The sequence below is a fragment of the Ahaetulla prasina genome, chromosome 1, assembly GCF_028640845.1.
Source record: "Ahaetulla prasina isolate Xishuangbanna chromosome 1, ASM2864084v1, whole genome shotgun sequence".
In the NCBI taxonomy this organism is placed as follows: Eukaryota; Metazoa; Chordata; class Lepidosauria; order Squamata; family Colubridae; genus Ahaetulla; species Ahaetulla prasina.
Genome location: NC_080539.1, coordinates 156,157,127 through 156,181,676, shown reverse-complemented (window position 1 = coordinate 156,181,676; position 24,550 = coordinate 156,157,127). Strand labels below are relative to the sequence as shown.

The following is a 24,550-nucleotide window of genomic DNA, read 5'->3' as shown; positions in this document are numbered from 1 at the left end:
AGCTTTGTCTGCACTGGCTTACTGATCGGTTTACTTTATGTTCTGCAGGACCACTGTACATTAATAATGTGATCTGAGGAAGCAGATATATATATCCTCTTCAGGCATTTGTGAAAAGAATGCATATAGGAAGTATCATGCACAATTTCCCTCTGATGACCCATGGAATGCAATTTTATTTGACAAGCACTGCTGAAACTTAAGGTTGGCCAAGCATTGTTGGAATTCACCATGAAACTTGAAACTCACCCTTTCTGATACCACAGAAGGGTGTAATTACCTTCACCTGAATTCACAAACTGCCACTCCTCTCTGGAAGAGTCCTCTTCCAAAGAACAGCAGGAATTGCTGGTCCCTCCCTACACAGGAAGACCCTAGGGGCTTACACCTCCTTAAAGATGAACTATGCAGTCAGGTGGAAGACGCATCAGATGAGGATGAGTTTGCAAAGGTATCCTGGGTCCTAAAGAGAGATGGTTCTTCAAAGGTACAGGGTTAGTCCCTACTTGGTGCATAGGCTGTAGAAAGTGAGGAAGGTGGCCTTGACAGAGACATGCAGGAGCATAGGCAAAAAGGGCTGAAGCAACGTTTAAATCTAGAAACACAAGATTACATTCACAAGTGGTTTAGGCCGTTGCCTTTCTAATCTGCTGAAGTGTGAGGAAGAGTAGGTACAGCACAATCAGACTTGCAAGATTCTGTTAGTGTAATCAGTCTTTTTTTTTATTTAAAGTAGTTTTAACTTTCCTGTGAAAGTTGACTTCCTGATCTGATCTAATTAATAGAGCTGATACAGTGGTGGGTTTCAATTTTTTTTACTACCGGTTCTTTGGGCGTGGCAGGGGAAGGATACTGCAAAATCTCCATTCCCTCCCCAATCCATGGAAAGGTTATTGCAAAATCTCCATTTCCTCCCAATCAGCTGGGATTTGGGAGGCAGAGAATAGATGGGGGCGGAGCCAGCCAGAGGTGGTATTTACCAGTTCTCTGAACTACTCAAAATTTCCGCTACCGGTTCTCCAGAACTGGTCAGAACCTGCTGAAATCCACCGCTGGGCTGATATACACTGTACAAAGGTGCTTTGTAGTTTTGTAATGACAATCTTGTCAGTCGGGGTCATGTTTCATAACCCAATCAAGAAGCACGGCACTTGGAATGCCTAAAACACTGGTTGCGTTGTCCAAAATTTGCCTTACTTGAGATGCCAAAATAAGCTGTTGGGTTGCTCCCTCCTGTCTGGACTTAACAAATTGGACTTTGAGGTTTTCCTATTTCTGTGAGGCTGTTGGACTTATCATGACTTCCCTTTTCAGATTGCTCCTATAAATGGTTTATTGCTGGCTCAGGCAGTAAACCTGACAATTAAACCCTCACCATAGTTCTTTCCTGTCTAGTTGGGGAGATTGCAGTGGAAAAAACAGGAGCCATACAGCATCTCCATTACTCATCCTTTATGAGCAGAATTAAGAACATATGGAGACAAGCCCATTTCTAAATAATTTAAGGAAGCGTCTTACACTATTATGATTATTTAATTCAGTATTGCCAACACTGATTGGAAGCAGCTCTCTTAACATTTCAAGGAGGAGCTTTTCCAAATCTGTTGGGAGATACAAAGCCTTAGAGTTGGGTTGAAAAGATACCTTTTCAATGGAAAACACAAGCTGAGTCTCCAGGGTATGGGACAATTTGCCCCAGCCAACTTTTGCGGCCAATTTGCCTTGGCCAACTCACCACAGCCAACTTGCAGTGGGCAAACTCGCCATGGCCAACTCACTGCAAGACACAACTCACTGCAGGACAATTTAATAATTCTATTTAATTATTTAAAATAAATAAAAATTATTTTAATTTTAGCCATTCATATTTCATTCTGTCCCTCCTTTTGCATCCTTTCTTTAATGATTCCATTCCACCATATCTTTGATATTAGCGTAACTCTTGTCCTGCAATGAGTTGGCCATGGCGAGTTGGCTGTGGCAGGTTGATCATAGTGATCTGGCTGTGGCGAATTGTCATGTGAAAATATTTGTGAAAATATTTACAGACCCCTCGCATCCTGGACATAAACTGTTTCAACTCCTACCCTCAAAACGACGCTATAGAGCACTGCACACCAGAACAATTAGACACAAGAACAGTTTTTTCCTCCTTCACTCTTCTAAACAACTAATTCACACAACACTGTCAAACTAGTTACTAAATCTTCATCTTCTCATCGTTCCTATCACCCATCTCCTCCACTTATGACTATGACTGTAACCTTCTTGCTGGTATCCTTAAGATTTATATTGACTGTTTCCCTATGACTATTATTAAGTGTTGTACCTTATGATTCTTGACCAACGTATCTTTTCTTTTATGTACACTGAGAGCATATGCACCAAGACAAATTCCTTGTGTGTCCAATCACACTTGGCCAATAAAGAATTCTATTCTGTTTTATTATCATAGACCCATGTCACCAAGCTTATATCTTTCCTTTGATCCCTTAAAAGTAGACCAAAGTAGGGAACCATAATTATGAATGTAAATGTTACTTTTATTATAAGGTTACATTAACAGAATCTCACAACTCTGAATGTGTCGTTCTTCCACTCCCCCCACCCCAATTACTTGAGAACTAGGGAGAGTTTTTCCTGACATGCTTTCTCAGGTTACACTCCTAGTCTTAACAGGTTCCACAGCCTGAAAAAAATTTTAAATCCCCACTGTGGGGCATATTCATTAGGAAGTACCCTGCCAAGGCAATTAGATTGATCCCCAGTTAAGAGTGGGTGGGATTGAATAGCAAGTGTTGATTGGAGACTTCCCTTTCCAAGATTCTCTGGAAAGCCAGTTTAAATTCTAGGCTTTGGGGTGGTGGGGGAACTTTTTACATGCTAAACTGCAGGTTTTATTTTTTCAATTTTTATTGTACCTTTCTATCATGGTTTTGCTTTGTTATGTTTTACCGCAGGAATGTACATTTCTGATAAAGCCCCAGGTTATAATTTTACAATGTAAACTAGCAAACCAATAATACCTAATAGATTTCAGCGGGTGAGATTAATGTTTGCATAATTTTCCCTTTACAATCAGTAATATGGAGAACTTTGCCTGGAATATTATAATATTAACACAATACTAATGTAATACATGCTGTAGAAACAACAGGCAACAGAGAGAACAATAGTTGGGATGAAATGTTCTGAATTCTGACCTAAAAATTCCGGTGATGTTCTAAAACTTACCCCCTGCTCTCTAGTCCTGTTAGATAATTGGAATCATTGTGAATATTTACCATAGGGTCGTGATGCAGAAACAAGTAATGCTTCATCAATTGGAACATGTTTTCAATTTTTTTAAAAAAATGTATACACCAAGTTTAAGGTGGCTTGCAACAATTAAAACTATATAAAACAGAACAACTAACTGAATGCAATTAAATTCACTAATTAGTCAAATAATTTAAAAGATGTAACAACGAATCATTGCTAAAAAACAATGAAGAACCTTGATCCTAGACTAAAGCTCTAAACTGAAATGGCTGTTAGATATTGGGCCAACAGCGCTGCATAATCACCTAAGAAACTACTGTAACATACGAAGCGTGTCCTTGGTTTGTGACAACACATCTATGGAGTCCTACCGAGCCAATTTACCACACTCAGAAGCAAATACTGTGCTGATGTCAGTGGAGATCGTGAATGACAGCTTTATGGCATTAGAATGAAAGATGTGGGGATAATACATGTCTGTCGAGAACTGCTTATAAAAAGAAATGAAACAAAAACAATCTGATGCGGAGGCGAGATTATTTGAGTTCAGTCTGGTTAGGCTTTATCTGAATTTGGTTTACCTTGGAAATATTGAGAAGCATATTATACGCACTGAATAAAACACAGTTCTGCAGCTACCTATGGCACCTCGCTGAGTTCTGAGTTATATGAAAGGAAATAGAGGATATATATATAATTTTGTCACAACAGTATACACAAGCATCAACATAAATCAACAAAATATCATATAAGCATATATATGAGCAAAATTATGTAATAATTGTATTAATTTGATATAATGAAAGGCAACATTAGGATAGGAACGGTAGGCACTTTTGTGCTCTTATGCACGCCCCTTATAGTCCTCTTAGGAATGGCGTGAGGTCAATGGTAGACAGTTTTTGGTTAAAGCTTTTGGGAGTTTGAGAAGAGACCACAGAGTCAGGCAGTGTGTTCCAAGCGTTAACAAAAATCATATTTTCTGCAATCAAGATTGAAGCGGTTAACATTAAGTTTGAATCTATTGTTTGCTCTTGTATTATTGCAATTGAAGCTGAAGTATTACACCTGAATGTATTACATATATTACACCTGAAGAAAGTCTTACTTTCTCAGTTTCAATGTGGTTGCTGTGAGAGTCTGGCTGGGCTTCCCTTCTTTATTTGTATCGGAAGCATGTTTAAATTATAGACCTATATCATTCAATACTGAGCAAATAAAGTAGGATCATTTGGATGGGCTGATGCAGATCAGACTAAATGATAATTTACACTGCTTGAAAACTGTTAGGCAAGATCATCTTGGACTCTGATCAGTGGTGGATTTCAGATTATGTTACTACTGGTTTGTCCCGCTTGTGTGCGCCCCGTTTGTGGATACCCTTGCCTTCCACGCATGCACCTGGGCTTCCGCACATGCACTTTTCTCACGTGCGTGCCTTCCCCATATGCGCCTGGCCTTAAAAACCTGCCTAAATAGGATGGCATATAGCCGGAGTGGGTGGACGGCCCCACTTGCGATTTCCACTACCGGTTCTGGAGAACTGGTCCGAACCAGCTGAATACCACCTCCGGTTCTGATATATCCTTCCACCTATAGAGTTCCAAGTTCTCGCCACACCAAATGTCATTTTTGCTTGCCAAATCCCCAGATGTTAATTGAGGTGGACTGAGTGCCCTACCTCTGCCCAATTTCTTGAGCTCGCAGGGAAATGAAAGCTCAAAGTTATGGCTGCTCAACTGGGGAAAAACAACAGTCAGGACCCAGAAGAGTTGCAAAAGTTCTCACCCTTGGGAAAACCGCCTACAATATATCCAACCTTCACAGAGCTCCAGCCTTGCTCCTGTTGAAACACTCAGCGCATTTCCTGTTGAGCTGTAGCTTCACTGGAAATACCTCAGCATGGGACCACATGAGCAGAGAGCAAACGCAACATGTTTGAAGTGTCTTCAGCAGGCGCAAACTGCAGTTTGCTGGGCAACTGAGCAGGTTGTCCTGAGGGTTATTTTGCCATCATCCTCACCTCCCAAGGAAGACCTGATTTGATTTTGTCAGTGCACATCTTGGGCTCTATTAATGAGATCTACGTTGATTATCTTTGCAATGGTCTAATGCAGGCTGAAACATTTCTGAGAGCGGCTTTCAAGTGCTCTCAATCAAGCTCAGATATGACAACTAGATGGCCGTTGATTAATAGCAGTTGTGCTTCTGGAAACTGACACCATGAGGCCTTTTTCCTCAGGGTCTTGTCAGAAAATAGAATTAAGTACTTAGTTGGAGCCCAGTGGCAATATGAATTTGGAATTTCCAGAGCTTTTGTCTTTTATTGTCTTTTATATATTATAAATACATGTAGCCCTCAATTTATAACAGTTTGTTCAAAGTTGGCACTTTGTATTAATAAAATGTTATTTATGATAGTAGTTGAATTCAAATTTTTTTACTATGGTAAAAAAACTACGGTTCTGTGGGCGTGGCTTGGTGGGCGTCGTGTGGCTTGGTGGGCGTGGCAGGGGCAGGATACTGCAAAATCTCCATTCCCACACCACTCCAGGGGAAGAGTACTGCAAAATCTCCCTTCCCACCCACTCCAGGGGAAGAATACTGCAAAATCTCCATTCCCATCCCACTCCAGGGGAAGGATAGTGCAAAATCTCTATTCCCTCCCCATTCCTGGGGGAAGGATATTGCAAAATCTCCATTCCCACCCCACTCTGGGGCCAGCCAGAGGTGGTATTTGCCGGTTCTCCATTTCCGCTACCAGTTCTCCAGAACCTGTCAGAACCTCCTAAATAGCACCACTGATTTATGACCATTTTTCACAGTTATGACCTTTGCTGCATCCCCATGATCATGCGATCAAAATTCAGATGCTTGGCAACCAGTTCATACTTACGACCATTGCTGTGTCCCATGGTCATGTGATCTCCTTTTGCAACCTTCTGACAAGCGAAGTCAATGAGGAAGCCAGGTTCACTTAACACTCAGGTTACTCACATATCAACTGCATTGATTCGCTTAACAACTATGGCAAGAAAAGTTGTAAAACGAGACAAAACTCATTTAACAAATGTCTCACTTAAGAATAGAAATTTTGGCCTCCATTGTGATTGTAAGTCGAGGATTATCTGTATATACTAAACCATATATTTTAACCATATTCCCCTTATCCTCAATACACAGTGAAACAGATCAAAAGAAAAAAATGGGCTACTGACATAGAGAAAGCAAGATCAATCCTTGGAACATATTAGACAATATTGGACAACTGTTTGGAATAAAATGCAAATTTGTTTCCTTGATTTCTGCCACCAACTTGTTTTGTGGCAGGATGGCAGGATCACACAAAAGCTGATCAGCAATGGCTGCAACCTGAATGCTCAGCATTCTCTCTCTGTGTGTGTGTCGTACCACAAGCTGCAATAGAAAATATTCCTGTCATAAACTGAAGCATGAAGCCCAGCGTCTGGACATTTTCTTCAGGGATTTGATGAAGATTAAGTAGAGAGCAGTTCCAATGAGATGATGAACTGCAGAAGAGGCAATTAAATGTTCCACTGATTATGGTTAATGGGGCTAATTAGAGGATGTATTTTGAAATCGAAACAGTTCGACAGTTGAGGGAAGGAGAAGAATAGAAAATGCAGAGAATAAATAAAATGTGTCAGTTGTTCAAGGCCTTTTCAACTCCTTCAACATCCCATGTTGGTCGCACTTTATCCTGTTTTATGCAAAGCCAAAATTCCTTCCTGTCACAACTTTGCTACTCTCTCCATCCCTTGGATGCTTAAAATGGTTTCTATATAATTGTTAGGTCATAGGCTTTAGATCAGTCCCTGCCTTTCAGTCTTAATTTTCTGTACTTTTTCTTTTGAATATTGTGTACACGGGTGCATGTGTGTGGAGGAAGATATACACAAGGTTAGAGCAAGGGTGTCAAACTCAAGGCCCGTGGGCCAGATCTGGCCTGCAGGGTGCTTAGATTTGGCCCCCAGGGCCACCCTTGAAACAGCCCGCGGTGGCTCTGCCAGTGAACACGGAGGTCAGGAGGGCCCTCTGTTTTTTGGCTGCAATAGCTTCCTGTAGCCCTCTGCCAGCGAAAACGGAGCTTGCTGGTAGAGCGCTTGGGCCACCACTGGCGTCCCTGATGTGAGTGATGTCAAGCTGGCCACACCCACCCCGGCCAAGCCCACCTGGCCACACTGATGAGACCCTCAATGAAATTGAGTTTGACACCCCTGTGTTAGAGGAAAACTTGAGTCAGAAATACAAAGACAAACAGATACACATAGTTTTCAGTTCACACGAGTTTATTTAGTGAACGTTCAAAGTTACGAGGGCACTGAAAAAAGTGACTTACGACCATTCTTCACAGTTAGGACCTTTGCAGCATGCCCATGGTCACGTGATCAAAATTCAGGTGCTTGGCAACGGTTCATATTTATGACTGTTGCTCTGTCCCAAGGTCAGGTGATCTCCCTTTTGCAACCTTCTGACGAGCAAAATCAATGGAGAAGCCAGATTCACTTAACAACCGGGCAATACTAACTTATCAACTGCAGTGATTCACTTAACAACTGTGGCAAGAAAAGTCGTAAAATGGGGCTAAACTCACTTATCAAATGTTTCACCTAACAACATACATTTTGGGCTCAATTGTGGTCATGAGTCAAAGACTACCTGTATGTTAAAGTGTAACACCTATGGTATAATTTTGTAATTATTTCACCACCCTGTGCTCTTTCAGATCAGATAAACTGTAAGGAAAAGAAGAAAAATTAGAGGAAAGAAGGGAGAAGATATACTTCTCACTCTGGACCCTAAAGAGAGGTAGAAAGTACTAAAGATCGCTAAGAGGGGAAAATACTTCAATTTTAATTTTATTTGGGAGGTGGAGAAAACCCGCCATATTATTTTTTAAAGCATTTTATACATATTTCTCCAAATATAAAAATTATGTATATAATTTTGCCCAATGGCACATTTTTGCCAGTTTGCTGTCCAATTATTTTAGCCACTTTGCTACTTATCGGTGATTTCCCTAACAAGAAAAAAATTCTACATTTGCAAAAGGATATGAACTTCCTTGCCTATGGCCAGTATGATACAAATGTTTAAACAAATCTAATTTGGGAATAATTTGGCTGCATGGCATTATTGCATTGATTCAAATGTTAATATGTTTTATATGTCCAATGAAAGATGATCCAGAATTTAAGATGCTGCTTTCCAAATTAAAAAAAAAACGAGTAAAAATGTCTGTACAATGCATAGCTTTCCTTATTTTGACAACCCAGAGTTACCAACTGTAGCTGAAACCAACACTAATGATTTTCTGAAATCACCCAACCAATGTGCATGTGATGCACTTATACAGTGTACTGTATGTATGGGGGTACATATATGTCAGTGGTGGGTTTCAAATTTTTTTTACTACCGGTTCTGTGGGTGCGGCTTGGTGGGCATGGTATGGCTTGGTGGGTGTGGCAGGGGAAGGATACTGCAAAATCTCCATTCCCACCCCACTCCAGGGGGAAGGATATTGCAAAATCTCCATTCCCAGCCCACTCCAGGGGAAGGTTACTGCAAAATCCCCTTTTCCTCCTGATCAGCTGGGACTCGGGAGGCAGAGAATAGATGGGGGTGGGGCCAGTCAGAATGTTTACTACCGGTTCTCCAAACTACTCAAAACATCCGCTACCGGTTCTCCAGAACTGGTCAGAACCTGCTGAAACCCACCTCTGATATACGTGCTGAAAGCTTCACTCACCATTCTGAAGGCCAGGACAATGCGATGCACACAGCCATACAATAACTCAATTGGTTTATAAAATTAATTGATCCCCACATCTCCTCTCTTACATATGAACTATTATTGGATGGGGTGTGATGCTAGTTTGTGGTGCACCTTGGATAGCACGGTAATGTGAACCAAACAACTGGCAACAAGTAGCAACCAGACTACATTGAAGAATTGGCAGTTAATGACAGTTGGTAGCCAGACATCTTTCTAGAACTCCTGGCTCTCTATGGATAAACAACTATAAGTCCATGTATTTGCCATACGCTAAATAAATAAACAAACAAATAAATATTCTTGGATGTTGAAATATACACATAGCAATCTCTCTGGTGGAAAGAGCAAGGAGGGGAAAAAACAAGATGGGGTAGGAGTTTTATTGGGTGAACAGGGAGTCCTCGACTTACAACAGTTCACTTAGTGACCATTCAAAGTTACAACATCACAGCAAAAAGTGATTTATGAAAGTTTTTCACACTCCTGCCCATGCAGCATTCTTACAGTCACATGATCCAACATTCGGATGCTGGGCAACTGGTTCATTTTTATGACGGCTGCAGTGTCCTGGGATCATGTGATCCCCCTTTGTGACCTTCTGACAGGCAAAGTCAATGGGGAACACCGATTCACTTAACAAACCCTCTAACTAGCTCACTTAACAACTTTGGCAAGAAGAGTAGTGAAATGGGGCAAAATTCACTTAACAACTGTCTCACTTAGCAACAGAAATTTGGCGCTCCATTGTGGTCGTAAGTCGAGGATTACCTGTATTACTCTTTTATCAACCTTTCACATCTGTTTTGCTTTTTTAAAAAAGTACATAAGCAGACATTTTTAAATATAATTTTCCCGGGCATAGATATATAGCATATGTTTTATAGACATGTCTTCTAGTTCATGAAATTTTCCTATGCAGCTCTGCTAATCGTATACATCACTGTTTGCAATACATAAGCAATTTTCAGGGCAAGAAATTGGATTCTCTGTCCCTATTAATGCTACAATGGATTCTTGAAATGAAATGCACTCCTTCAACATTTCTACCGTGAGTTGTTCTCAACAAATAGATTATGGCTAGGAGTACACTATAAATATATAAACGGCACAGGTATTTTTACCACATTCTCTTACATTTGGACAAAGCTATATTTTTCATAAAAGCCACCATTTTAGTTATATGCATTGTCACTCCTCCTCTCATTTTAACACACTGCAGACAAATCAGAAAAGTACCAAGGCGGTCTTTTAACATTTCAACTGCTTTCCTCATCTGGCTACAATTAAGCCAGTGAGATTCTCTTTCAGAGAAAACAAAAGAACAGGGTGCTTGCTTTTTTCCCTCCTAAATTTTCGCCATGAGAAATAATTTTCTGTAATTTCTGCTGTCATTTGGCTGTTCCAATTAGAACTCAATATTTAGAGGCTCTCATGAGAAAAATATTCTTTTTATCTAGCATAAATTGAAAGTGGCTTCCGTTTGTAACCTAATTATCTCAGAAATGAAGCGCTGAGTAGCAATGTCTGCACATTGCTAAACGTCACTTTAAAGCAGCGGTTCTCAACCTGTGGGTCGGGACCCCGTTGGGGGTCGAATGACGATTTGCCAGGGGTCGCCTAAGACCATTGGAAATATGAGAAGTATACTTGTGAGTCGAAGAATCACGCTCCAATGGTTGACTCCACAGGCCAGCTGCAGGCTCTTCAAATCGCTAGCCGAATTCGGCTTCAGGCACGATGAATTAAAAAAGAGAGAAATCTTTGCTCTGATGTCTCCCTCTCAAGCCAGCTGCAATCACTCCCAATCGCTAGCCTAATCTGGCTTCAGGCACCATAAACTTAATAGGGGAGGAGTCTCCGCTTTAATGCCTCCGTCCTCAAGGCAATTGCAAGCAGTTCAGATCGCTAGCCAATATGGCTTCAGGCGCGATAAATTCAAAATGAAAATAATTTTACAGTTGGGGTCACCACATCGTGGGGAATTGTATTAAAGGGGTCACAGCACTATAAAGGTTGAGAACCACTGCTTTAAAGGTATAGATGGACTTCATTCAAGAGAACTTTCACCGGGCACCAAATTTACTTTGACTTTCCCCCAAGTTCTCAGCATATTTTATCTGAGGCCTTCAACTCAAATAAAGAACAAGAATGATAAATGTTTCTTGCATGATCTCTGTTGTTGTAAGGAAGCTATACTACATTATTAAAGGAATTTAGAATAGAATAGAATAGAATAGAATAGAATAGAATAGAATAGAATAGAATAGAATAGCATAGCATAGAATAGCATAGCATAGCATAGCATAGAATTCTTTATTGGCCAAGTGTGATTGACACACAAGGAATTTGTCTTGGTGCATACACTCTCGGAGTACATGAAAGTAAGATACGTTCGTCAAGAATCATAAGGTACAACACTTAATGATAGTCATAGGGAAACAGTCAATATAAATCTTAAGGATATCAGCAACAAGTTTATATGTATATGTACCTGTATGTATTATATATTATATTATATGTATATATTTCATGTATATGAACCCAAGAACTTTTAGCAACCATTTGTTCTACCTCTTTCTTTCTTCCTACTATCAGCAACTCATAACATAAAATAGAAGGAAAGCAGTAATGTATTCGAAGTTTAAACAAACTCATGGATATTTGGCAAATAGAATTGTTTTATGCACAGGAGGCAGCAGAGTAACTATTCTGGTAGGAAAATCCTCAGTTGATTTCAGATCCCATTAATTTTCCTAACCAATAAGCACTATGTTTGCTCCCTAGGCAGCTAATAAACAAATGTTCAACATCCAGGGATTTGATGATGATGATGGTGATGATGATGATGATGATGATGATGATGATGATGATGATGATAATAATAATAATAATAATAATAATAATAATAATAAGACTTTGGAATACAGATTGTCATTTGGAACACAACATGCCAGATACAGCTGTCGAGGGCTGAAGCATACAATTTATTGATATTGCTGTACCAGGAGACACCAGAGTTGAAGAAAAAGAACTGGAGAAAATCATGAAATATCGCAACCTGGCCATCGAAACTACACTTATGGATGAAACATGTAAGAGTGATACCCATTGTCATCAGGACAGTTGGTACCATGTCCAAGAATGTACTCAGAACATCATATATTTTTAAGAAGATGCTTGGTTGATACCTAGGACGCTAGCAGCAACCCATATCAACCATTAGCACCAGTCAATCATATTTGTGACATATTTTTAAATGTTCACTTGACCGAGTTTTATGTTTAATAAATAAAAGAGATGATGATGATGATGATGATGATGATGATGATGATGATGATGATTATGAATTGGGGCCTTTGGTGGCTCAGCAGACTAAGTCTGTCTGTTATTAACACAGCTGCTTGCAATTACTGCAAGTTAAAGTCCCACCAGGCCCAAGGTTGACTCAGCCTCCATCCTTTATAAGGTAGGTAAAATGAGGACCCAGATTGTTGGGGGCAATAAAAGTTGACTTTGTATATAATATACAAATGGATGAAGACTATTGCTTAACACATTGTAAGCCGCCCTGAGTCTTCGGAGAAGGGCGGGATATAAATTCAAATAAAAAAAATTGAATTATGAATTATTATTATTATGAATTGCAGAGACTCTGGCATAAACCAGTGCAGGTGGTTCCAGTGGTACTTGACACACTGGGAGCTGTGTCTAAAGACCTAGGCAAGCACTTAAAAATGATTGGCGCTGATAAGATCACCATTGGTCAGCTGCAGAAGGCTACCTTACCGGGATCTGGCTCGCATAATTCGCTGATATATCACACAGTCCTAAATGCTTGGGAAGTGTTTGACTAGTGATCTGTGATACGAAATCCCGCATAGTTATCTCGTTTGCTGTGTATAATGTCATTTTGTAACACACACACACACACACACACACACACACACACACACACAATAATAATAATTATTATTATTATTATTATTATTATTATTATTATTATTATTATTATTATTATTATTATTATTATTATTATTAAAAAAGCCCTGGATCTGTATTATCTAAACAATTTAAGTATTCAAGGAAGGCAAGTACCTAGAATGTACTTGCAGTGTTCTGCCCTTTTTTAAAATTTCTGAGTGAACAGTTTTGAAGTTTTTAAAGTATTATAAAATTTTACAAGATCTACTGATTATTGCAAACGATTAGAGCGTATTAGAGCCAGGGATTTGGAGGGCAAACCCTTTTAACCAGATCTACAAGATATGGTCAGGGATCCTTCCTCTCGCTTTGAAAAGTAGAATAGCACAATAGAACTTAATCTTCATGGATCATCCATCCCAGACTATAATGCGATTTATTTAACGTGACTTTCAGAGGGCTGAATGGGAATTCTGTGTGCTCAGCAAAAGGAATCTTTATAAACAAGGAAGCTTAGATGAAAGTCTACTATTTTTTAAAAAAGCAAACAGAAACCCGGAACTTGTTTCTATGACATATGTTTGCCTACTAGCTGATCTGATGCTGAGTGCCAGGAATGAGCAAAATCTATTTTGAAGAACTGGAGTTGCTGAGATTTTCTGGAAGCCTGACAGGAACTAGAGCACAGAAACCAGACACCAGCTGCCAGGCCTGGTGAAAGTCGGTGGCAACTGCCGGGCAGGCAATCTGCAGTCCCCAGTATGCAAATGACCCTTCAGAGCTTTTAATTTAGCCCTGTTTTTTCCTCCCCTCTCAGGGGAGTTACCACTGTGGCAGCTGCTGCTGTACACTTTTTGACTCTGCAATACCAGGTGACCCCAGAGTCCCCTCTGGGCAGAGGGCAAATGGGTTGGTTTCTGCACTGCAGGGAGTCTACAGTTGCAGGCAAAGAACAACAAACCTCAGGAATGGCAACAAAAGTGAATCGGGAGGAAGAAAAGGCAGGCAAGTGAAGATAGAACTTTAACCTTCTCCTTAATATCAAAATTCTGTGTTGAGATCACAGCAGGTGTCGAAGCTGTGATAAATATTTCCATCAGTCGTCATGCCTTCAATTGTGAATCCTTTCAGAATTAAGTAGGTGCGTAGATCACCTCGTCTTTCAATCAATCTAGTAGCAGTTTGTTAGGATTACGTCCCAGATTTGTATCGGTAGTTCTGCATTTGAGTAAATAACTTTGTCATTTAGCAAGGGAATTTATACATCAGCCAATTAAAAAAAAACGCATGGTCCATAGCTATAAGTAACTGAACTTCATGATTATGCCATTGATTAGGAGCTTAATGCTTCTCTCTGTGAGGACACAGCAATAATGGTGGCTTCTAGGAGCGCACATTCTTATTTTTATTCCCGCAGATATTCAAACAGATTGCGCAATAGCTTTTTTAGTTCCCTCATTACTTGAATCTTAATTTTGTCAGAGTTGGGAAGCAAACTTTGGCACTCCCAACCAAGATAACAGAAGATACTTCAGATAAAGGTGCAGCCTTGATAGAAGGGCTCATCAAAGAGTCTCATAACTGGAGAATTTTGACATTCCTTGGGTCAATGATGTTATACTTAGGAAGGGGAAATGCCAGTTCATGGCAGCAAACGCAGATTGAAAAACACCCTGCTTCTTATTCCTAAGTTTCTGTCCTAGTGGTATGTTGCTTTGACTAAGTGAAGTTGAAGTCTACCTTGACCCTTAGTAACTACCCAAACTTGTCTGTATTCCTTTCATGGCAATAGTATGAAAGTGGTTTGATGTTGTCTTCTTTATTTCCCAGACCAATTTATTGTCCTGAGACTTCCTGGTAGTTTCTCACCTAAGTATTAATCAATATTGACCCTGCTGTAAAGAAGCTTAGTGTTGATCTTGGAGAAGGCATGAATAAACTTTTAAGAAAGGATTTGAACAAGAGTACACATTCCAAAGACTGAAGGAAATGGGAAAAAGAAACTCAAAATATTGATTTTGTTTACTGCATGACAGGGCAGAGAAAACTATGGAAACATCTTTCTTAACGTTTTTGTTATTATACCTCTAAGAATAAAATAGTGTTCCTGGAATCTTTGCAAAATCTTTCTTAAGTTAGTCTACCTCTAAGGAAGACGCGAAAGACGTGCCCTTCCTGAGACTAAGGCACGTGCTTAAAATAGGAGTGTTGGAAGAAATGTCCATTTGTGTTCAGTTCCAAGTAGGGAAAAAGACACTGGATTCATGGAAGTTGCTTGGAAAAAAGGTTTATTGATGAACAGGATCACGTGGCTTGAGATCCTGGGCAAAAAAAAAGGGCAGAGATGCTGAAAGTGCCTGGGTTTTATGCCATCTGTTGGGCTTTGAATTTGAGCTTGTGTTCTGATTGGTTGTCAGACTCTCATGGGGCCATGCAGGTGTAACTTTGGAGGTTGTCTTTTGAGTCCCAGGCTTGGTTGACTCTTGCTGGGTGATGATGTAATGAAAGGGCTTTGAGCAATTCCTACTATGGCTCTGTCTGATGGAGGTAGATCTTTGTTATGTAGAATAGACTGGCCCAGGCCTTAATGGCCCATTGACTAAGGTGTGTGTGGGTGGATGAGTTTCTGCCTCCCTTTTAGGGAAAATATTCTGCCCTTTTAATATTTCCTAAAATATCTCATTTTCCTAGCAGAGGGGTGGGTGCTAACTTCCTACAGGAGAAAGATTTTTGTAGAACACATTGAGGATTGTATTTTAACTTTGTCCCGAAAAAAATCAAGTCCCATTGGTATGCACATAAAGTGTGTGAATGGGTGTGGGTGTGGTATAAAGAAATATTTTTGCATCCAAAGTGCTTTCCTATGTGAATTTCACCAAAAGCAGAAAGTTTTTGCCAGCAGAACAATAAATGGGATTGCCTTCCAAGAAAACATGCACAGAATACACTGTTTGATTGAAATTGAAATTTTATATTTATATAAATAAAATAAATAAAACATGAAAAAAAAAAGAATAGGGCTTACTGGGGCACAGCAGGGAATCACAAAACTCATGTTTTGTAATGAAAATCTCAGAGAAGAATTGATGTTGAAATCTTGCAATTCCGTGCACCCACTGCAATTCAAATCAAGAACAATATTACAAATTCAAAACTAAAGTGAATGTGGTTGCTGATATACAAGTTAGAAGAATTACAGCTGACTACACTGACAAAAAAGTTAGACTCTAGATATTTAAGGAACTTTTGTTTGGTATTTGCATTTTATACATTTATATTTACATTTTACATGGTTAGGCACACTATTATCAAACTTAAGTCAATTGCCTCCATTGGCAAATATCCAGAAATGGCTAAGCCAACCTCTTTGTCCCAAAACTAAAGCTAGACCTAATTTTCCTTGGTGCCCTTCCATGCGGCGGTGGTGGAACCTTTCCTTTTGCCAAGTATTTTTTAAAATTACTGTCACAGACCATCTTTTGCTAAAATTAAACTATGATTCAATGGCCATCTCTGTTAGATTTTTATGCGGCCTGGAGTCAGGACTCCACCTTTTGCCTCGGGCCTGATCATGGCATACTTGTCAACATACAGATGACCAATAATTCTTTAAACAGACACATTAGTATGAATTTAAACATATTCTGGCTCAAAGATTTATCCAAGAAGCAATTTATTCCAAAATGTTGGAAGAAGTGTCCTTCTGGGTTCAGTTCCAAGTGGAGAAAAAGACACTGGAAACATGGAGACTGCTTGGAAAGATGATTTAGTGGTGGACAAGATCACATGGTTTGAGTTCCTGAACGGAAAAGGGACGAGATGCTGAGAGTCCCTGTTTTTTATATCCTCTCTGGCTTTGAACTTCCTGGGGCACAGGAAGAGTACCTGGTTTGGTTGCTGTCAGAGGTCATAGCTAGCCTTGCTAGCTGATGTAATCTTCCCAGGTGTCATTTGGGGAGTTTCTGTTGCTAGATGGGTCCTTTTGTGTTGCAGATGATGGTCCATGGACAAAGGTGTGGGGGGGATTTTCTGCCTCTGGCCCATTTTTTATTTTTTTTTATTTTGTCACAACAATATATGTAAGTATCATACAGAAAGGTTATATAGTATATAAACATACATAAACATATATATGAGTAAATATTAGGAGGTATAAACATATATATTAGGAGGTATAAACATATATATAGGAAGAAGAAAAGAAAAACAATAGGACAGGAACGGTAGGCACGTTTGTGCACTTATGCACGCACCATTGACAAAGGTGGGGGGGAGGCAGGAAGATGGGAGCTGTTTTGTCTTTAAAACATGTTTCTCCATTTCTCATCCAGGGAAATATATTCTGCGTTTTTAATATTTCCTAAAATATTTCATTCTTCTAGGAGAGGGGTGGGTGCTAACTTCCTACAAAGGGTTCATGAGAGAGTAACTGAGCTAGTTAAGCTTGAGCTTTCCAGTATTATACTTTCCTGGAAACCACTGATGGTTATTTTGGTTAAATGCACTCCAAAAAATTTAAAACAAAATCTACCATATTTTCAAAAAATTAATGCTAATGTCAATTAATATATAAATATTATTTCTGACATATTACAAATAGATGGAACAAACCAATTTCAGATTTTGATTTGAACTGAACATCTTTGCTGATCATCCATTTCCCCTGAAATCTTAATCCAAATTATAAATTTATTTATTTATTTATTTTGTCATAACAATATATGTAGGTATCATACAAAAATATTATATAATATATAAACACATATATGGGTAAATATAAGGAGGTATAAGCATATATGTATATAGGAAAAAGAAAGAAAAACAATAGGACAGGAACGGTAGGCACGTTTTGTGCGCTTATGCACGCCCCTTATGGTCCCCTGTAAATAAATAACCAGAATTCCATTTTGGAGCACTGGGATTTTAATTTTAATTTTTTTTCATCAGAAAATTTTTAGACAACGACAAGCAGAACTGGGTGAAATGTAAGGATCTGGCAGCTTTTTCTGAGTGGATGATTGACTGCAGGATCAGGGAGATGATTATTGGTTTAGATGCCAAAATTGTACACAATCCTTTCATTTTAAAGAGATAGTACTAAAGCTACAGACTTACACAAAATTACCCAAAGATCTCTTAACCCAGCGGAGATCATTGCTATATAAAGCGGTACAGGATTGTCCATCAGCTTGTAATTCTATGCACACCTTTCTGCTAGTAAGCCTAGTTGAACTTAGTGGGGCTTTTTTCCAAATCAACTTATTGCAGAGCTGCCAATTCACATTTTAATCTTTGGACTATTGGCTCCAGGCATAGGAAAAACATGTTTTCTTCCTTTAATTGGGCTGAGACAAGAATGTGTGTCCCTGAGTAAGTATCAAAGTGTGGAACACACAGTTTTTAAGGCCAACTTCAACCTGTCCTTTCCCATTAGCTCCCTGAAACAAACAAGAGTGACAAAAAAATAAAGGTGCTAAGAAACCCACAGAGAAATAATTATCAGTATCTCATTAATTTGCACTCTGTGATACTCAGAAACAGCTCCTGGGTCCATTTACCTTAATTTATTTATAATAAATCTTCCTTTTCCTCCTTCCGTATCTCTTCAGTGCCTGCAGAACATATCTGCACAAAAGTTGACAATAGTAGTTTATTATTTCTTTTTTTAAGACCACAGACCGCCTATACATGGCAATTAAAGATAATTCAGCACTCAGACCGGAACAAAGGAAATGCTAATATGTCTGTCAGTAATGGCTGCTCAGAGTAATAAAGGGAAGAAGCATCAAATAATTAAGTCATTTCCCAACTGGGTTTTTTTCATTATTATTTAAATATACTTCCAAACTTGTAGCAGCAGCATTCATGATGGCCTGTCAAGCTAAGCTCAGAAAGGTTGTCTTATTCCTTTCAATAACCCCCCCCCCCATGTATTAATTGTTCAAAGTTCCCAATATCTTAGGAAGAAGACTTGGGAGTGTTATTTATTTGAAAAACAGATTAGTGGGTGCATTTCAAAATCCAGGAAGCTTGTATATGAACTAGTTCTTCTGTATATGGACTAATTCTTTTGAATTTACTGAACGTAGCTACACTGCATAAAAATGTGTTTCATTGTCGATTAGTTCTCCACAGGAAGTATTGGCAAATTCCTAAGGGACTTAGGATTTAATGGAAAATTCTAGCACCTGCAGCGAAGTGCATCACACAGGCTTTTATTGCTTTTGCAACAGCAGACCATAAGAGATCCAAGAGCATAGGAATGGAGAGATGGGTCACCAATATATTTAACAGCTGGTCTAAATTTGGTGCCTTACCTGTGTGTATAACATGCCCTGTCCATTGAAATGTTTGGCATTGTGCTACATTCTTATTTTTAAAGATGGTTCTGCAATGTAATTCTGCACTTCAGATTCAGCCTCTGGGTGAGATCTTGATTCTCCATCTCATACTGCCTTAGTTGAAGCTTGTCTTCTTCCATTTTTTTTTTTAGGTTCCACTCATTGCTACTATGGATCAAGGCTAGTATAACTGTGATACTGGACTACTTAGGATGTGGCAAGATGAAATGTAGAAAAACTCTGGTCCCAGTTGGAACATTGTACCAGACATACTGCAAGCATCTTATGGTATTGTCAGTTTGGATGTTGAACATGGTGGTTGAAATATCAAAGTAGTAGAGACATGGCAACATGGCTTCTGCCCCCAATTCTACTGTTATAAAATCATTTTTTCTCCAGTTTCTGCCTTATAATGAGTGAATGTGTGTGTGTGTGTGTGTAGGTATTTGTATTTGTATATATGTGTGTATATACTGTGTATGTATATGTGTGTGTATGTATATGTGTGTATACACACACACACACACACATATATACACAGTTTTGTTGATTCAAAAAATAAAGGAAGAGGACAGATTCATAGAATTTTGAGATGAAACATTTATGCAGTATTTGAATTTTTCTTGTGAAAAGAGTACCTAAGAATCTTAACAATCCCTTTCTGAAATAGGTTTGCCTTGATGGGGACCGTAACAAAGGAATAACATTGAAGCCCTTTTAGAGAGGGGACAATTTACAGCTGTCAGAGATCCTCACCATCACAGGAGTGGGTTTGGGTACCCAAACATTGGTTCAATTCACGAAAAGAGTCATAAAAATACCTTGCTATTTCTGTTAAAGCTTTGTACCATGTCTCTGAAAGCAAGGGAGCCATTTCTGAGGGTTCTAGTTCAAATTTGGTTTCATAAAATGCTTAACTATTTAGGAAGTTAGCACCCACCCCACTCCTAGAAGAATGAAATATTCTAGGAAATATTTTAAAAAGCAGAATATTATACCTTCCTGGATGAGAAAAGGAGAAACATGCTCTTGGAAAGCGGCCCCCACCTTTGTTAATAGCCCCATAAAGACAAAAGACATCTTATCTACAACACAGAAGACCTTCAGCTCCAGGGTGATGGGATTAAGACATGGTCCTCAGGACATGATAGGATTAGCCTCTACCCATCTCACCACATGGCACCTGGGAAAATTACATCAGCCAGCAAGGCTCAGGCAAGCTTGAGGGACAACCTACAATGTTAGCTAAGACTCCCACCCCCTGGGAGTCTGACAACCAATCAGGATACTCTTCCTGTGCCCCAGAAAGTTCAAAGCTCAGAAAAAGCATAAAACCAGGGAGCACACAGGATCTCAGCCCCTTTTCTGTTCAGGATCTCAAGCCATGTGATCCTGGCCACCATTAAACCATCTTTCCAAGCAGTCTCCATGTTTCCAGTGTCTTTGTCCCCACTTGGAACTGAACCCAGATGGATATTTCTTCCAACACTACCTAGGATGTGGCAAGATGAAATGTAGAAAAACTCTGGTCCCAGTTGGAACATTGTACCAGACGTACTGCAAGCATCTTATGGTATTGTCAGTTTGGATGTTGAACATGGTGGTTGAAATATCAAAGTAGTAGAGACATGGCAACATGGCTTCTGCCCCCAATTCTACTGTTATAAAATCATTTTTTCTCCAGTTTCTGCCTTATAATGAGTGAATGTGTGTGTGTGTGTGTGTGTGTGTGTGTGTGTGTGTAGGTATTTGTATTTGTATATATGTGTGTATATACTGTGTATGTATATGTGTGTGTATGTATATGTGTGTATACACACACACATATACACAGTTTTGTTGATTCAAAAAATAAAGGAAGAGGACAGATTCATAGAATTTTGAGATGAAACATTTATGCAGTATTTGAATTTTTCTTGTGAAAAGAGTACCTAAGAATCTTAACAATCCCTTTCTGAAATAGGTTTGCCTTGATGGGGACCGTAACAAAGGAATAACATTGAAGCCCTTTTAGAGAGGGGACAATTTACAGCTGTCAGAGATCCTCACCATCACAGGAGTGGGTTTGGGTACCCAAACATTGGTTCAATTCACGAAAAGAGTCATAAAAATACCTTGCTATTTCTGTTAAAGCTTTGTACCATGTCTCTGAAAGCAAGGGAGCCATTTCTGAGGGCTCTAGTTCAAATTTGGTTTCATAAAATGCTTAACTATTTAGGAAGTTAGCACCCACCCCACTCCTAGAAGAATGAAATATCTTAAGAAATATTAAAAAGGGCAGAATATTATATTTCCCTGGATGAGAAATGGAGAAACATGTTTAGCAGTGTCCAAACTTCTTTATTTTTGACTTCAACTCCCAGAGTTCTCAGCCAGCTTTGCTGGCTGAGGGACTCTGGGAGTTGAAGTCCAAAAGTCTTAAAGGGACCAAGTTTGGACACCCCTGTTTTAAGGACAAAGCAACTCCCTGCAGCTTTCTGCCTCCCCCCACCTTTGTCAATGGGCCATTAAGGCCTCAGTCAAGCTCGCTCATTCCCCCCACCTTTGTCAATAGGCCAGAGGCAGAAACTCATTCTCCCCACCTTTGTCAATGGACCATCATCTGCAACACAATAGCAACAGAAACTCACCACATAACACCGGGGAAGATTACATCAGCCAGCAAGGCTAGCTAAGACCCCCACCCCCTGGGAGTCTGACAACCAATCAGGATACTCTTCCTATGCCCCAGAAAGTTCAAAGCTCAGAAAAAGCATAAAGCCAGGGAGCGCACAGAATCTCATCCCTTTTCTTTTCAGGAACTCAAGCCATGTGATCCTGACCACCATTAAACCATCTTTCCAAGCGGTCTCCATGTTTCCAGTGTCTGTTTCCCCACTTGGAACTGAACTCAGATGGACGTTTCTTCCAACACTATGATGGAAAAGCCACTGGCCTATTCTTAATCAGAGCTGCAAAATACTACCCAGGGTAACAAAATGGTGGACTTGATTAGATCAAAGAGTTGTTTCTGGTCTTTCTAACCCTGTATTCAAGGCTACATAATGAGTAAAGGATAGGTAGGCATCTTAATATCAACTAAGTGAACTGTACACACGTCTGAAAATGATTCAGATGAAGTGCTTAGGATTTTGGTGTGCCTGGCTCAATAGTTTTTACGATGCTGTGGAAACCCCCCCAAAAAAGTAGCCACAGTTTTCATCGTTATTACAGCTAATGAGACTTTCAAAGCAGCAGCAGTTTCCTCTCTCTCCTCCTCCCCCAAATAAACCCCCTTATATGGAAATCTAAAAGAGGTTGGATTGCTTTGAGAAGCAGCAGAGGTGTGCAGATACTACTAGGTCTGAAACATTTTACTAAATCATTTTAAAAGAGTGTATGTTCCCAGGATCGAATTGTATCACCCTAGATGTATGACTCTAATTCAGTGGTAGTCAACCTGGTCTCTACCGCCCACTAGTGGGCATTCCAGCTTTCATGGTGGGCGGTAGGAGTTTTGTCCGATACTGAAGCACTTTCCTTTTTTTTTTAATTTAATTGACTTTTTTTAAAATTTTCATAGCGTTGTTTAAAAACATTTTCATTAGCTTTTCATAAAATTCCCCGTGACAATTTAAATTTCTGAAAATATACTATTTGTATTGCCCGTGCATAAGTTTAGTTCACGTTACGTAAGTGAAACTAAATGGCGCTATAGTGTGACCACAAACAAAGGAACCTCATCCCAGAATAGCTCGCGCATCTCCCCCCACACCACCCAGCTGTAACAGACAAGCAGAGCTGGTAACCAGCGCCCCTCCAACCCAATCCACGATGCGCGAGAGGCATGTGCAGACGACTATACAAGGCGCATTACTATGGAATCGGTGGGTGGTTAGAAAATTTTACTACTAACAGAGATACTAAAGTGGGCGGTAGGTATAAAAAGATCAACTACCCTTGCTCTACTAATATTGGGGAAATGGTGTTTCTATCTGGAAACCACATCTGGATTTTGTGCTTCAGATAGAAAACAAATGAAACATTGACTTTGGGATTTACTGATTAGATAAGGATTTTTTGCTATAGAAATGGCTAGTATGTACTGCTTGTGCAAAGTAAAAAGTTGAGGCTGTAACATTATGCTAATTTTACTGCACTGAAAAGAATCAGAAATTGATACTTTTCTTTTCTTTCCCCTCTTCATCCTACACTTCTTTTTCCCCCTTCTCCGCTTTCCCCATTATTTTCATTTTCATTTGCATGTTACACTCTTAACAAGTTTAATACAATGTATTTAAAATTTAGTATCAGAGAAAGGGTTGAGGAAAGGGAAATGGAAGTCCAGTATAAATCACAACAATGTCATATGCATTGTGATGTCACAATGCAACTGGTGTAAATTTCATCGTTGGTACAATTCATGTGATAACACCAGGATGCAAGTGAGGTTACCTGTCCTTTTCCCTTCCTCATTTTGTGTCTTGGGACCCAGCAATGGTTATAAATATGAACCAGTTGCCAAGCATCTGAATTTTGATCACATGATCATGGGGATGCCTCAAAGGTTGTAAGTGTAAAAAGGGATCATAACTTTTCTCAGTGTTGTTGTAACTTTGAACAGTCACTAAATGAACTGTTTGTCAAGCTTCCGAGTAATAAAGCCCCAAAAATAACTTCTAAGGCATCCATTTTTATTAGGAACATATCAAATTGGCAAGGACTTGGTGTAATTCCAACTCTGACCCGGATCTGAAATCCCACGCAATAAAAAGCAAAAGATTGAAACATCTCCCCTGAGTCACAGTTTCCAATCAATTCTCATGCCATCAGTCCAGTCACTCCAAACCAGGGGTGAAATGCTCCCAGTTCGGACCGGCTCACCCGATCTGGTAGCGATTGTGGCGGGTGGTTCGGAGGACCGGTAGCAAAAATCCCTGGCTCCGCCTCCTGCCTCTGCTGAGCCGAGCCATGAGTTATTATTTTTTTTTTACTTTTAAAAGCAGTTTTTCTTCAGCCAAAAACATGCCTTTAAAAGTAAAAAAAAACATGTTTTCTACAAGCTCTTTAGCCTAAGAGCTTGTAGAAAACCTCCTTTTAAGAGATTCTGGGCTGCCATAAAGCACTTACCTTATTTGCTCCTTTCCAGCTGCGAAAGCCATGCTTTAGATCAATTGCATCAGTAGCAACTGCCTGCCTGAAATCCCATCTGCTCAGTCAGCAACTGCTTTGCTGGCTGAGGAACTCTGGG

The 24,550-nt window shown here is 39.5% G+C and overlaps 1 long non-coding RNA gene across 8 annotated transcripts in view; it reads left to right on the top strand.

The window, feature by feature from the left end:
* Positions 1-23,700, top strand: part of LOC131196216 (uncharacterized) — a 43,063-nt gene extending 19,363 nt beyond the window's left edge. Inside the window, exons 4-6 of one of the 8 annotated variants that reach the window (XR_009154668.1) lie at positions 11,986-12,150; positions 19,473-19,608; positions 22,119-23,700. This is a non-coding gene — a long non-coding RNA (uncharacterized LOC131196216). The other 7 variants (XR_009154667.1, XR_009154669.1, XR_009154671.1 and 4 more) reach the window with 7 other exon arrangements.
* Positions 23,701-24,550: the final 850 nt, after the last annotated feature.